The following is a 14,783-nucleotide window of genomic DNA, read 5'->3' as shown; positions in this document are numbered from 1 at the left end:
ATCAATAATCCCAGTAGGTTTCTTAGATATCTTGCTAATTCCAAAAATTTTGAAGAATGTATCATTATTTCGAGCACTGCGCACTTTGTACACGAAAACACTTCGAACACTCGGAGCGCAAGCATTGAAGATGTCAAGTGAGATCTTGACGCAACGTCTGCATAATTTCAGTCGGAGTTCAAAGGAACGAATGATATCCCGGAATATATTGTCATCACATTTTTCCATCCGTGAATCAATACGTGAAAAAAAATATCTCTTCAATGGCGTAAGCGCTTATCAGCTTATCAACATATAAACGTGTTGCATACTATACTTTTTATACCACCCTTAGTTTTTGGGTAAATGTTCGCAAAAAAACACTATATGAGATAGGTTAAAATTAAAACCGCGTCGTAATATCTACGAAAACACTCGATTGTTCCTAAACCCGTACTCTCCTATCCGATCCGAAATGGCAGAAGGGAGAAGAAAAAAATATGTATGTTTTATTCTGAATAGTTGTAATTTTATATCAAGGGATATAATACAAAAAAATGATAAAAGTTGACAACGTGAAAAATGTGAAAATCCAAGAGTTCAATTCAAGTCATCTATTCACTCGAGTAGATCCACCACTTGGTGAGATCTAGATTCGCTTATCTCGTTTGACCTAAATAAAACAAAAAAGTGGCACTTTGCGCACTCTTGACTTGTGCACAATTGGGTATTTTAGAGTAGGAAGTAGAAAGATAAGATTTTACCTACCATTTACATCATATCAAAAAATAACAGTATATTTATACATCAAACTTTCAAGCAAGAATACCAATCAATATTCTTGCAAGCGTTTTTCTGCCAATTTTCTAATTTGATGTGCGACCATAAGTTACTAACTTTTTCGCGTCATAAGCATTCGACGAGGTGACGAAAACTGAACGTGTCGTGAAGGAAATCTTAAATCGCTAAAAGCAACACGCAAGTTATCAGGCGATGTCACAGATCCCCCTAAATGTTCACATTAGTTCAACTTTCCCCTTCAACTTTCGTAGCTTCCACAGGTTTCGACTTCCCATTTAGTTAAGGCTTTTGCAAGGACAACACAGTTTTTCTGTTTTTTATTTGATGCGCTCTCTTCTATAACCCTTTTGAAAAACTGTAGCTACCTTGCACAAAGAAGAATAATAAAATTAATAAAAATTTTATACAGTGTTTTTAATTACAAAGTTTGACAGATAATTTTCCTATCTATGGGTAATTGAGAATGCGTAATATTTATTAGCGTTCAGGAGTTCTTTATTGTTAGACTTCCAGTGTAAGAAAGCAACAAGAAATGTTACGCTGGCGTCATATTTGTAAAATACTTTCGCCTTCTTATGTACCAATTATAATAACGAACGTGTGGAGTCGCCACGTAACATTTTCCATCACGCTTGCTTCCCTTAAAATATTGAAATATTTTTTTAATTTTTCAAACTTCTACCATAAAAAAGACGTGGGCTGAGTGACTTATAGAGGAGAGTACATTTTCTTTAAGCAGTGATTTTCTATAAAGCATATTTTCATTTTTTTCCAAAACCGTAGCTATATATTAAAAACTGTTATTTGGAATTGTGTGACAAAAATTTCCTTTGTTTGTACTCCCTACTTTTAATAGTCTGTTCAATGTGTATATTACATGATTATGTATCCTAACTCCAGGATAAGAACTCCGAGCTAGAGTCGCCTGACTATACATAATTACTTTCTGTTGACTGGTAAAATTATTTTGGAAGAATAATTTACTAAAAAGAGCATTTTTGTTTCGTGTTTGAACTGGTACGCTGTTCGAGCATAAAAAAATCAAAAATATTTCACACAAAACGCCTGTTGTATTAGAATTAGAGTAACGCCTAATTATTTTCATTTGAACAAATATTGAGCCAAGGAACAAAAATGAAATCTATTCGTGCACAAATGCATCTTCTCATAATTGATACCTAGCTGATAGTAAATTGATTTCCAACAGTTTCTTGTCAAACCTGCCGAACACTAGCTAGTTATTCTTATTGCAAAATTATTAGTAACATCAATATTTTCTGATTAAAATAGGAACTGGAGTGTGCTTCGGAAAAAATAACTAATACTACCTAATAATAACACAAATCCACAGTGGTTTTGATGTTTGAACGCTGTTTGCTTATTTTTATATTTTTAGGGGCCCTTTTTCGAAAAAACTCTATCTCGTCATTTTTTTATAGCGCTCTAATCTTAGAAATGTTAGTTTATTAATTGAGTTTCGCTTTCGGACGGTATAGCTTTCTACCATTAAATGAACAAAATTAAATGGGACGAAAAAATTGAGTTTCTTACTACGAATTTGATTAAATTATTGCTGCAACAGTTTTGTTAAATGTGACAGATCGAATTTTTTAGAGTTTTGATGACAAACTTGAGACCATACAAATTCTACTCACCTTTTTTGGGGCTTTTGATTGCGTGGATCATTCACTTTTATGCGGTAAATTGCAATACTTTGGAATATCTGACGGTCCACTGACCTTTTTTTGCAACTACTTGCAAAATAGAAGAGAAGTTGTTAGGACGACAGCTGGTGTATTGAAAGGATCAATCTTGGGGTCGATATTATTTTTGCCATCTCAGTCATATGCTAAAGATACCCAGCTTTTTTATTTTTTTGACCCGTTCCATTATGATGAAGTCGGAGCAGATATTAATTTCGATCTGCAACAAGTTTTTACTTATAGTGAGAGACATGCCTTAAGGTTAAATGCGGCTAAAACTCAGGTGCTACTCTTTGCTCGCGACTTTTCAATGCACTTCCTGAAAAGATACTCGGATCTTGAGATGAATGGCGAACCCTTGTCGTTTGCTACTATGGTCAAAAATTATATATATATATATATATATATATATATATATATATATATATATATATATATATATATATATATATATATATATATATATATATATATATATATATATATATATATATATATATATATATATATATATATATATATATATATATATATATATATATATATATATATATATATATATATATATATATATATATATATATATATATATATATATATATATATATATGATATATATATATGATGACACTATATTCCGGGATATCATCCGTTCGCTCGTTGAACTCCGACTGGAATCCTGCTTCCGACTGGAATCCTGCAAATCTTGCATCCGACTGGAATCCTGCAGACGTTTCGCCAAAATCTCACTTGGCATCTTCAATGCTCGCGCTCCGAAAGCACTTCGAACACTGGGAGGTTCTCGGCGGTGCGTGCGGTATTTATACTCTGCGCCGGCGATGGTAACGGTGCTGCTTGTGCGTGGGGGGAGGTGGCTCCGCCCCCTGAATTGTCGCGTTGTTAATTTCGCCCGATCGTAGTTGCGATGTCCCCGTTGGCTGCTGCGCATCGCTCTGCTGTTTGATTATCGTTCTCCACGTGTTGCATAAATGCAGAGCGTCGTCTCTCGTATTGAGGTGTCCGGACTTTTCTATTTCGATGGCCTCTCGTATAATCCTAGTCCTAAAATCAGGAATATTAGCTGTTTGTTTGCAAGTGCCGAAATCAATTTTATGGCCTGTCTGATGTTGGTGCTGAAACAAAGCAGATGTTGTTTGTTTGTTTCTTATGGCTAAACGATGTTCCTCGAGCCTGGCTGAAATCCTTCTGTTGGTCTGTCCCACATACGTCAGGCTGCACGATCCGCATGCTACACTGTATACTCCTTGGTTTTCCAGAGTAATTTTTTGTTTTGGGTTTCTTAGTATTGCTCCGATGGTATGGTCAGGTTTGTATGCCGTTGATATGTCGTGTTTCCGTAATATTCGGCCGATTTTGTCAGTAACCCCCTTGATGTATATCAGGACAGCGATTGATCTTCGTTGGGTCTCGTCCTGCCTTGTTTACTGATTGCCTTGCTGATGGTGCGCCTTTGGTATCCGTTTTGTCGAAGACAGGTACTAATTTTCTTCAGTTCTTTATCTCTGTTCCTCTCGTTTGTGAGCCTGAAGGACCAAGCAATTAATGTATTTGCCACTGCCTGTATCTGTGATGGGTGGTGATGAGATTTAGCGTTCAGATATCTATTAGTGTGTGTTGGTTTTCTATAGACAGTGTGTTCCAAGTGTCCGTCTTCGGTCCTTGTGATGTGCACATCTAGAAAGGGCAGACTGTTATCCTCTTCAAGTTCTATTGTAAATTGAATCCTTGGGTGAATGGAATTCAGATGATCTAGGAATTTCAAAAGCTCCTCCTTGCCAAAAGGCCATACAACAAATACGTCATCAACGTATCTTGTCCATAGTTTTGGCTTCAGATTTGCCTTCTCTATTGTTTTCTTTTCGAAGTAAATCATGAAGAGGTTGGCAATCACAGGTGAGAGAGATGATCCCATTGCTGCTCCATCTATTTGTCGGTAAATTTTCCCGTTGTACATAAAGTAAGAGTTTTTCAGGCAATGTCTTGACAGATCCATTATGTATGGCGGAAGATCTTCGTTTTCTTCTATAAGCAAGAGTGCCTCTTCTACCGGAATACTCGGGTAGAGGGATTTGACATCGAAACTTGCCATAATGTCGTCCTTGTCCATCCTGAGAGAACCTAAAATCTGAGTGAAATGGTCTGAATTTTTAACATAGGAATCTGCCTTTTCCACTATAGGCTGAAGTGCACTGGCCAGATGTTTTTCCAGCTTGCATAATGGTGAGTTAAAGGCGCTTACGATTGGACGCAGGGGAACCCCGTCCTTATGGATCTTTGGGAGCCCGTTGAATTTTGGGCAACGACTCGATTTTTCCCTCGGAATAAGTTTCTTCTTTGTATCCTCCTTTATTGATGAATCGAGAATTTTGGACTTAGTTGTTTTTTCCAAATATGTAGTGGGATCTCTGGTGACTAGTTTGTATATTGGGTCGTTCAAAATATCCTCCAATTTTGCATTATAATCCGACGTATTCATGACGACAGTGGCATTTCCTTTGTCTGCTGGCATTATTAGAATGTTTTCGTTTTTGTTTAGATTCCTTAAGGCTTGCATTTCTTCTCTGCTTAAGTTTGGTTGCGGTGGTTTTGACTGTCTTAAGACTCTGGCGACATCTTGCCTAATTAACTCCGCATCTTGTTCGTCTATGGTGGAAAGACTTGCTTCGACGTTGGAAACGATCTCTTCGACGGGTACTCTTTTTGGAGCTATTGCATAGTTAAATCCTTTATTCAGTACGCTGACTTCTGTATCGGAAAGATGGTATGCTGAAATATTATGAACTGTACTGCTTCGGTTTGTATTTGGCACTTGTCCTGATTTTTTGGAATTGATCTGAAGGATTTCTAATTTCTTCCACAGTTTTTTTGACGTGATGTCCTTGTCTTTCTCATATATATATATATATATATATATATATATATATATATATATATATATATATATATATATATATATATATATATATATATATATATATATATATATATATATATATATATAAATATTGTGATTATGTATATCAAATGTCTCAATTCTTAATAAAGATTATTATTAATATTATTATTATTATTATTATTATTATTATTATTAATATATATTACATATCTATGACATGAATATGTTTGTTCCATGTTGGGAACGATTTTCAATGAATTGATTTTAATGAAATTAAATGTGATTTGGCCACACTGGATAATATTAGATTTCTCTGCAGAAGCGTCAATATAGCGTTTTAACCTACTTATGCGCAGTTTGGTTGTATTGGTCATTGTTGCTTATTTCGAGTTTTCTAGAACTTGTGAAAACCTTGTGTGAACAATCCAAAAGCCAAACTATATGATTCTTATTTTTGTTCGTGTAATGTTCAAGGATTCGACAACAAAATAAGAATCAAGTTGTGTATCCCTCATGGATCAGATGTACCTACCGCCGTAAAAGAACTAGAACACGTAATATCGTCAGAATCAGAGGAATCTAATTCCGACCCAGATGACAGAAAGCCCGAAGTGTTTAACTAGAGCGAATTAAATGGAAAAGGATTCATCCAAATTGTTAGCGTCCGAACTTCGTGAAAAGGATTTACTGGAACCTGGAGTCACCTCAAGTTTTTACCGGGATCGCCAAAAAGAGTTATGTCAATATTTTACTCGGGAACAAAATTATGAAATGTGCCGTATATAAAAGAAGAACTGCGCGTGTTTATTGACTCAAGTAAGCATCATTTTAATGGTCTTTTATTGCACAATGGCAAAGAACTGGCTCGGTTTCTTTTAAAGAAAATAAACTAAGAAGAACATCAGTGGATTCTATGTAGTGAGCTTAAAGTGCTGTGGATACTCCTAGGATAACAGGTGGGTTATACACAATTTCCACGCTTTATTTGTGAGTGAGATAGTCGGGCAAGACATTGGACCCAAATGGAATGGCCCTCTAGAACAAGCCTTGTAGCAAAAATGTATTCAGAGATAGTTTTAGTTGACCCCAAAAAAGTTATACTGCCTCCTTTTCATATCAAAGTTGGCCCGATGAAGCAGTTTGTTAAAGCTCTAGACAAAAATGGACAGTATTTCAAATATTTGTGGGAGAAATTTCCAGCCATATCTAATGCCAAGGTAAAAGAAGGCATTTTTGTTGGGCCGCAGATAGAAAAATTAAGAAAAGACAAGGATTTTCAGAACACAAGGACCAATCTCGAGAAAAACGCCTGAGTTTCATTTAAAGAAGTAATTGATAAGTTTCGTGGGACGAAAACTACAAAATTATTGTTCAATATATGTTACACTTGCATCGTCCAGGTTGTAATATGAGTTTTAAAGTGCTTTTTTCTACTTGAACGGTTTTCCGGAAAATCTTGGAGCAGTTAGCGAAAGAGGGTTCACCAGGCCATTAAGGAAATGGAATGGTGATCCCAAGGCAGATGGAGCATAACGATGATAGCGGACTACTGCTGGATATTAAAACGGGATATGCCCTTAAAAACGCAAAGCCGAATGTTCAGTCAACGCAACGCAACGTTCTGACAAAAGACGAAGATTCGTCCTTTTCGGGGAATTCCTAAAATTTGTGTCGGGGAATCCATGTTTAAACCTATTATATTTGCCGAGTGCTGATGGATCGGCTCGTTAGTTTGGGTTAGTTAGTTAAACGTAAACAGAGGCATAAAATGGAGCGTACCGGTGCTATGCGTAAACGCATATTGAGCAAAAAATGGAAATTTTAAAGCAATTTGAAAATAACATAAGTGTTTCTGTGTTGGCTAAAATGTATAACATTGGAAGACAAACAGTTCGTGACAATGTAAAGAGAAAAGTCAAATTACAGAGCTTTGTAGTTAAAGCAGATAGTGCTAAAGCTATTTCTGATCTGATCTGATGATGCTATGAGCAGGTGGTTCTTGCAGAAGAGATCGGAAGGGGTTCCGATATCAGGACCTATGCGTGATAGACAAGCTGAAAAGTTTCACCAGCAATTAAAAATTAAAGGCAACTTCTTTCATTTTCTGATTGGCTTTACAGGTTTAAAAAATGGCATGGAATACGAGAATTGGCTGTTCAAGGAGAGAAATTAAGTGCTGATAACGTTGCTATGGTAGAATTTTGGTATGATTTTGAAAATCTTTTGACGGAGCATGACTCAAAAAACCTGAGCAAGTGTATAATGGGGACAAAACTGAACTTTATTGGAAAGCAATGCCAAAAAGAAAATTTGCTGCAGGCTCAGAAACTAGTGCACCAGGTTTGCTTTACATACATACAAATATTTTGTTTAATGTTTTTTAAAATTTTTTAGGTTTCAAAGCAAGCAAAGACCGTTTAACAGTTTTGTGCAGTGTCAATGCCTCAGTAACGCATAGGTTAGCTGTTATTCGAAATTACGAGGGCTTTTAAAAATATTAAACGCTGTCAGTTGATTATTATAATCAAAAGGCAGCGTGGATGGTATACATTTTTGTAAAAAAATTTATACCCCAAGTTCGAGCATATCAAAAAGAAAATAATCTTCCACCAAAGGCTGTACTGTAACTGGACAATGCGCCATCGCATACTAATGTAGAGCTACTTAGGTCAGAAGATGGAAATATATTCGTAGCACATTTTCCGCCGAATGTAACATCTATTGCCCAGCCAATGGACCAAGGGGTTATAGAGACAATGAAAAGGCTTTATAGAAAAGTTCTATGGTCTAACTTTTGGAAGAACGTGACATTGTGGAATTTTTGAAACGTCTAAATTTGAAAAATATGCTGTAGCTCGTGCTTGAAATGGAGTAAAGGCGACCAACATTAAAGAATCATTTTATAAAATAATGATTTTATTAGAAGATACATATGTTGAAGACGTTATTAGAAATAATAATCAGTTAAATGAAGGCGAACTATCGATCGAAAACATGGCACCTATAGCCTTGCAAATAAATGGTTTGGCAGAAATAGACAATAAAGAAATACAGCACTGCATAGAATGTGATCACAAGAAAGGAGGGTATCAGATCATAAAAGACATAATTAACAAAACTTCTGAAAAAAGTAGCGATAATGATGTGAATAATTATTGCGAAATTAAGACAAGTCATCAAGAAGCAAGGGATGCAATAAACGTACTTTGTATACGCTATATTTTATTTTTTGTTACATGTATGTTGTATCTTGTATTACGATTGTTCTCTTTCTTTGACACATGTATTTATCTAAAAAAATAATAAAAAAAGGTCTTTGGATTATACGTGTTTACGTGATATTCGAGGTTCTACTACATTATTCCCCAGCAAAAAATTTTCAACTACAACTACATTTTTCAAGAAATGTTTGCCTTTTTATAAGTAATCTCAAAAACTAACATTAAGTTATCAAAAAAAATTCAACAACAACACCATGCAGTTGCACTGATTTAATGTTAATTGCTCGTTTCATTGCAATCGGTCTCCGATAAGTAGTTTCTCTATAATTCCAGTTAACACCAGAGAAGCAATCATCTTGCAAATAAACTTTCGCCATCTGCCCGCCAAATTTAAAGTTCTATGGATATGTCCAACATTCGATAACTGTTTACTCTGTTTCAAATTAGTTTGTGTAGCGATACAACTTAATGACCGAAAACTTAATCTTGAAGTTGTAACTCAAGTTTCCATTTCGCACAAAGCACAAAACCCTGGATATAGGACCTAAAGGAAGTTAAATTCGATTTGCAATTATACGATTCGTGCCCCCAATTTCGTCACGTAATACTGATAGCTTTGGTCACTATTCATTTAAGGGTCGTTAAGATTACATTACGTTTCTTAGATTGAAAAAGGATTCTGGAATATAACCAGATAACACAAAATTTACGAAATTCCCACATATCAATCTAAATTTATTAAAATTGACATTGACTTGATATAAATTATTTGTAAACAAATTAAGAGTACTTCTCACAAACCTTACTTATTTAAAAGATTTCCTTTATTTCAAAAAATTAAAAATTCTTTGTTTGTCCCTGGTCCAAAGTCAAATGACCTACGGCATGCTCAGAGGGGGCGGAGCTTCTGAAAAGCACCTTCGCAAAGTTAACCTAATACGAAATTATTTATGATAAAGATAGGTTCTTTCTAACAAACACTTTATTTCCGGAAAGTAAACTTTTCGATATGGGTCAATTGTACTGTCGCGACATTTTAAAAAAATATAAAAAAAGGAAGAACCTTGCTTCAAACCGCTCGACAAGCAGCAATTTATTAGCATATCCAACAGTAAGTAACCAAAAACATGGTGAAAGAAATCTGAAGTTCTATTGGCTCAGGTTGTATAAAAAGATTCCATGTGATGTGATTTTTACTGGTTTCGAAAGTATCAACAAAACCGATAAAAAACGAAGAAATTGTTGACCCTACTTGATGAGAAAATTTATCTCCGTTTTACGTGGAAGACTACGAGGTTAAAACATTTACTTCTAATTTCGGGCTACCAAGTATGTGCAGGTATATATTAGTATTATTACCCTCTAGATGTGACAAGTTGCATGCCATACTCATATTGCGGATTATTTTAATTCGGATGTTGCTGATATAATAATTATTGTGTCAATATGAAAACCATACAAATCGTAAGTTGTTTTTAGGTTTTGTTATATTACCTCATGCAAAATATTTTAGTAGGGTTGACACACCTTCAATATAGAGGCGAAGCGTCCCAGAGAAGAATAGTATTTTTGTTTTTCCTACGGCAGAATCCCATGACTCACGAAAATCACTTATTAGAAGTGTAGCAAAAATGAAGTCCCTAATAAATAAGCTCCCTAAAGGAAAATACCAGACAGAAGATCCATTCCACAATAATCATTGCAAACACGGAAAAGTTCACAATTTGGCATCAGCTATTCTCCAGACAGTCGTTTGTTTGTGGTTCTGTGCATTTGCATTTACAAGAGCGTCTGGGACCACGAGGCTCCGGACACGGCCAAGGCGGTGTGTCAAGATGGAAATGCAGATAGGATGCTTCTTAACCATTTAATACCATCTCATAGGATTAACCAAAGTCGGTATTAAATCTTTTAGTGAACGCTTTATTACGTGTCCTGGGCATTGTTCGGATAGGTTAACGGCACTGGGATTTATAAATCCACATTCGTTTTCCTAAAGCCCCAGCCATATAAACTATTCGAGAATTGTCCAAGGCTTTGGTTCAAAGTTTCCTTCATTTGGTTAGTTGCCGTTGTTTCGGATCTAGTGGAAACTGAAATTAAGAAAAACGGCAATCTTAGTTTATGTACTTTTAATAATTTAATTATTATTATATCATAATTCGTTTTATGAGAAATAAATTAAAATTTACTTATAATATGTAAACATAGCGTTTTATAATTCAGTGCCAATGATTAAGAGACCGATTTTTGGGTCCATTTTAAAAAGAAAACTTCATATGAACATATCTCCTATGAAACTACGTCTTAACTTTTGATAAAGTTTTCAAAAATAAAATAAATTCTTTTTTATATCTGTAATACCATTTTGCGTCAAGAGGCATTATTTAGTGTACCACATTTTTTTTTAAATCCACTAGTAAAATAAAAATTATTCTTACAATCTCCAATTATTTGTAAAGAAATTTTGTTTCTTGAATTTTTTCAATCCGATGTATGGTTTTCGCTTAAAAAAATAAAAACCAACTCTCTGCCCCGTACGACCGACTAAAAAAAAATATCTTCTAATAAATGAATGCAAATGTTGTTTTCTTTTCAGGAATTCAATGACGTGCCACTGATTGCCTATGAACAAATATTATTTTGGTTAATAACGTCGTCACTGCACTGGTTAAATCGAGATCTTATTTTTGTAAAAAACAAATTTTTTAGTTTTTTAGTTACCAAGTATCGTTCAGCAAAAAAATATATCACATGGTTCTTTGTACATTTACAAGATTAATGAAATAACATAACATCCTCACAACAAGATAGATAATAAACGATTCATATTCGAATTTATTTAAGTTTAAGTACTTCAATTTTAATTTTAATAAAACAGATAGACAATCACTTAAGTAAGAAATAATAATGATAATAACTTAATAGTTAATAGAAGTTAATAGAAGAATAAGGGTAAATTTGGATAAATCAGACTCGGAGGCATCTGCTGCCTACTAAGGCTTCCGCAGAGCGACATAGCAAAAATGACGACCGATTAATATTAAGCAGCTGTAACTTGCATAGATTAAAACATTTTTATCTTTCTCCAAAAAGCTAATGTTTAAAGAACTAAATGTCTCGGGCTTGATCTTTTCGTCTTTTAGTTAATTAACCTGAGAAATATTGAAATATTTATGAAACCTCGTCCAAAAGCAAACAAATAAATACTTACCAGTTTAAGATTCTAAATAATCAGTTGAATTAGACTAGACAGGAGACTAGGGATATTTTGCAGTGTGGACAATAATATCAGAAATTGTTGTTCCAAATGGTTATTAATTTTGATCCACCCAAATAATTTTCCACAATTCTAGAAACTTGATAGATACACTTTAAATATAAAATGAGAAATCATTAACAGTAGGATTTGTTTTCTATACTCTAACTCTGTCATTATAAACTGCAAGTTCATCAAGCAAGCCAATTCGAGCGAGTTTCTGAACATGTAGAATTTAAAAATGCTAACAGCAGTGTTGTCCGATTTATTACTATTAATAACAAAATTCTTAACATCTATTAGTTTTGGAGGTTTTCGAACATGAAAATTTAATGTATTAGTGAAAGGTTACTGGAATTATAAATATTATTTGTAAATTTGACAACATACAAAAAACCCCCAGGTAATAATTTCTTATCCTTCCAGCTTTGGCAGTTTTGGAGATATTTAATTGTTTCGATACTAAGCCGGTATTCTACGTTCTTCACGTCTACCAATGAATGTATTCCTACTACCTCGTGATGGTCGTAGAAAAAGTATATTGTGAAATATATTTTTGAACTTCTTCAGATACTCGTTTAGTAAACACTCCCTCTACTGATGCTTAAAGAAACTAGTGACTAAAGTATCGTTTATAAAACTTGTTGTTAATAAAATAATAGTATATTAGGGCTACTATTATAACAACGCTTAAGTCTTGAGTTTATTTAGGTATGAAGAAGTCTATAATCGTATTGCATGTTATAATAGTTTGATCTTCAATATTAAAAACACATTAGAGGTATAAAATGATTTCTAATTTAAAGATTTAACAAAACATTTTCCTAGGAAAGCAATATAAAATCTTATGTAGACAATTGATTTATAATGGAGTTGGTGAAATCGGAGTATGGTGTCAGTTTTATGAAACAGTAATTTCTTAACCGTCGAAGCTTTGGAGTTATTTCTATTTCGAATTGTTTTTGTAATTAGTAATTACCGACTTACTGTTATTCGATTGTTTTTTTATTACATTTTATCAAATACTAACATTATTCAATTTTGTTAGTCACTTGCGATGTTCAACGACGAAGAAGTTGAGATTGTGGTAATAATCGTTCAAACGGATCAAAGACTCGGACATATTTTCCGGTTGCTGCAAAAATTATAATTTTAAATGTGTTTCAAAGTACGGTAGGCCTGCGGTTAGACATTCATAAAAATTTACCAAAGTTAAAAACGTCGTATATAGTTGGGCGAACTGTTGCAAAATAATATTAGTTGTCAGTTTAGTATGGTATTGTGAACTTGATTAGCTCCTTCCGGTCAGTAAAGAATTCTCTTATGCCTCATTTGGGTTGCGTTTCTTGTTCCATATTTTGTTAATAAAGTGATTATTTATGTATCTATCGCGTCCCCAGAGAAACGAGTTTCTAGGTACCGCAAATACGCTGATGTAGTGACCATAAATCAACGAACGCACCCTTCTCTACTGCCGTTTTTATTGCAGCCGTCCGAACAATATACCCACCAGCTTTAATAAACCGCTCAGTTAAGGAATTAATGTCGACGCTTGGGATCTTTATAGGTTCTTATTAATTTATTAAGGGTCTCACCAAAACTAACAAAAACAAAAAATTTTTATCAATCTCATCCAGAGTAAAATTTACATAATGTTTAGTTTAAAGGTTTCTAATAACCAAACAGCGAAAATGCATTTTTCATATTATTTTCATAATACAAGTTCAATTAATGGACAAATTTGCTTTTTCTCATATTTACATATATAGTATTAAAGAAATGCACTAATTTTACTTTATTATCAGCTCATCTTAATTTTACTAGGTACATCTGTATAATACTTGTATTCATTAAATTAAAAGTGCTGTAAGAGAAGGCGGAAAATGGTCGTTAAAATATATAGCCCGGATAGTTTCTCGCTATCCCAATAAATCGAAAAGTGGTTGAGAGTGTTTTTTAAATAACGCCGATACAAGCCTTTGCTCTTAGAAATTCTGGCTGTTATGTTGTTAGTTACAATGCGTTATGTAGTATTTAATATGAGAAAGAAATGTGTAGCGTTAATTGATTTTTTCTGTTTGATTGTGTTTTATGGAGTTTTTATTATACGCGGTTCAATTTTCTATCTACCCTATTTTCCTAATTACGTTTAAGACTATTTGTGGAAAGAAGTAAAGAGATTTTGGAGCGAATCCGTTTTCGAAAAAAGGAGATGTACAAATGTGACTCAAAACAGTTAATACATCTGATCTACTCAATGTGAAAGTAGAAAATCAAAGCAATTTAATTTTTAAGTAATTTTTCTTTTTCAAATAAAAAATACCTCATTATTCATGCAATTCGAAATTATTTCAGATTATATCGAAGAGAGCTAAAATGGAATTCAAGTACTAGTTAAATTTTTTCCCCTCTCCCATTCTAAGATACCCTTTAAGGCGTCAACTTCATTGACCATTACGACGAGCCAAGTTGGACATGTTCGTTACTCAGGGAGCTTCGGATGATTTCTTTAGTCTTGTTGCATAATATACCATTATCGTTTTAAACTATTCTTGCAGTTTTGTTGTTGTACAGAAAAAAGTCGTTCGAGTTGAACACTACCTTTTTTAGGTAATTGCATACTAAAAATTTTAGCATTAATTTATAGTGTCAACAGTAATATCGATATTAGAGGTTAATTTCAATGAAGAGGAGCTGGAATAAATTAAATTATTGCAGGAAATAAAGACAGCAATTCAAATGGAACCTCCAAAAAATAAAGTAAATATATAAAATGAAATAATATTCAATTCGAATTTTAATGGATGTTGAACCACTAGAAAAAACTACTATGGAAAGCCTCCAGCAACACGCATTTTGCTTGGAAGAAGCATACACGTTAAGGCCTTTGACTTAGAAGCGAT

The sequence above is a fragment of the Cylas formicarius genome, unplaced genomic scaffold (assembly GCF_029955315.1).
Source record: "Cylas formicarius isolate icCylForm1 unplaced genomic scaffold, icCylForm1.1 PGA_scaffold_10__41_contigs__length_53128322, whole genome shotgun sequence".
NCBI lineage: Eukaryota > Metazoa > Arthropoda > Insecta > Coleoptera > Brentidae > Cylas > Cylas formicarius.
Note: the sequence above shows the minus strand (reverse complement) of the source record.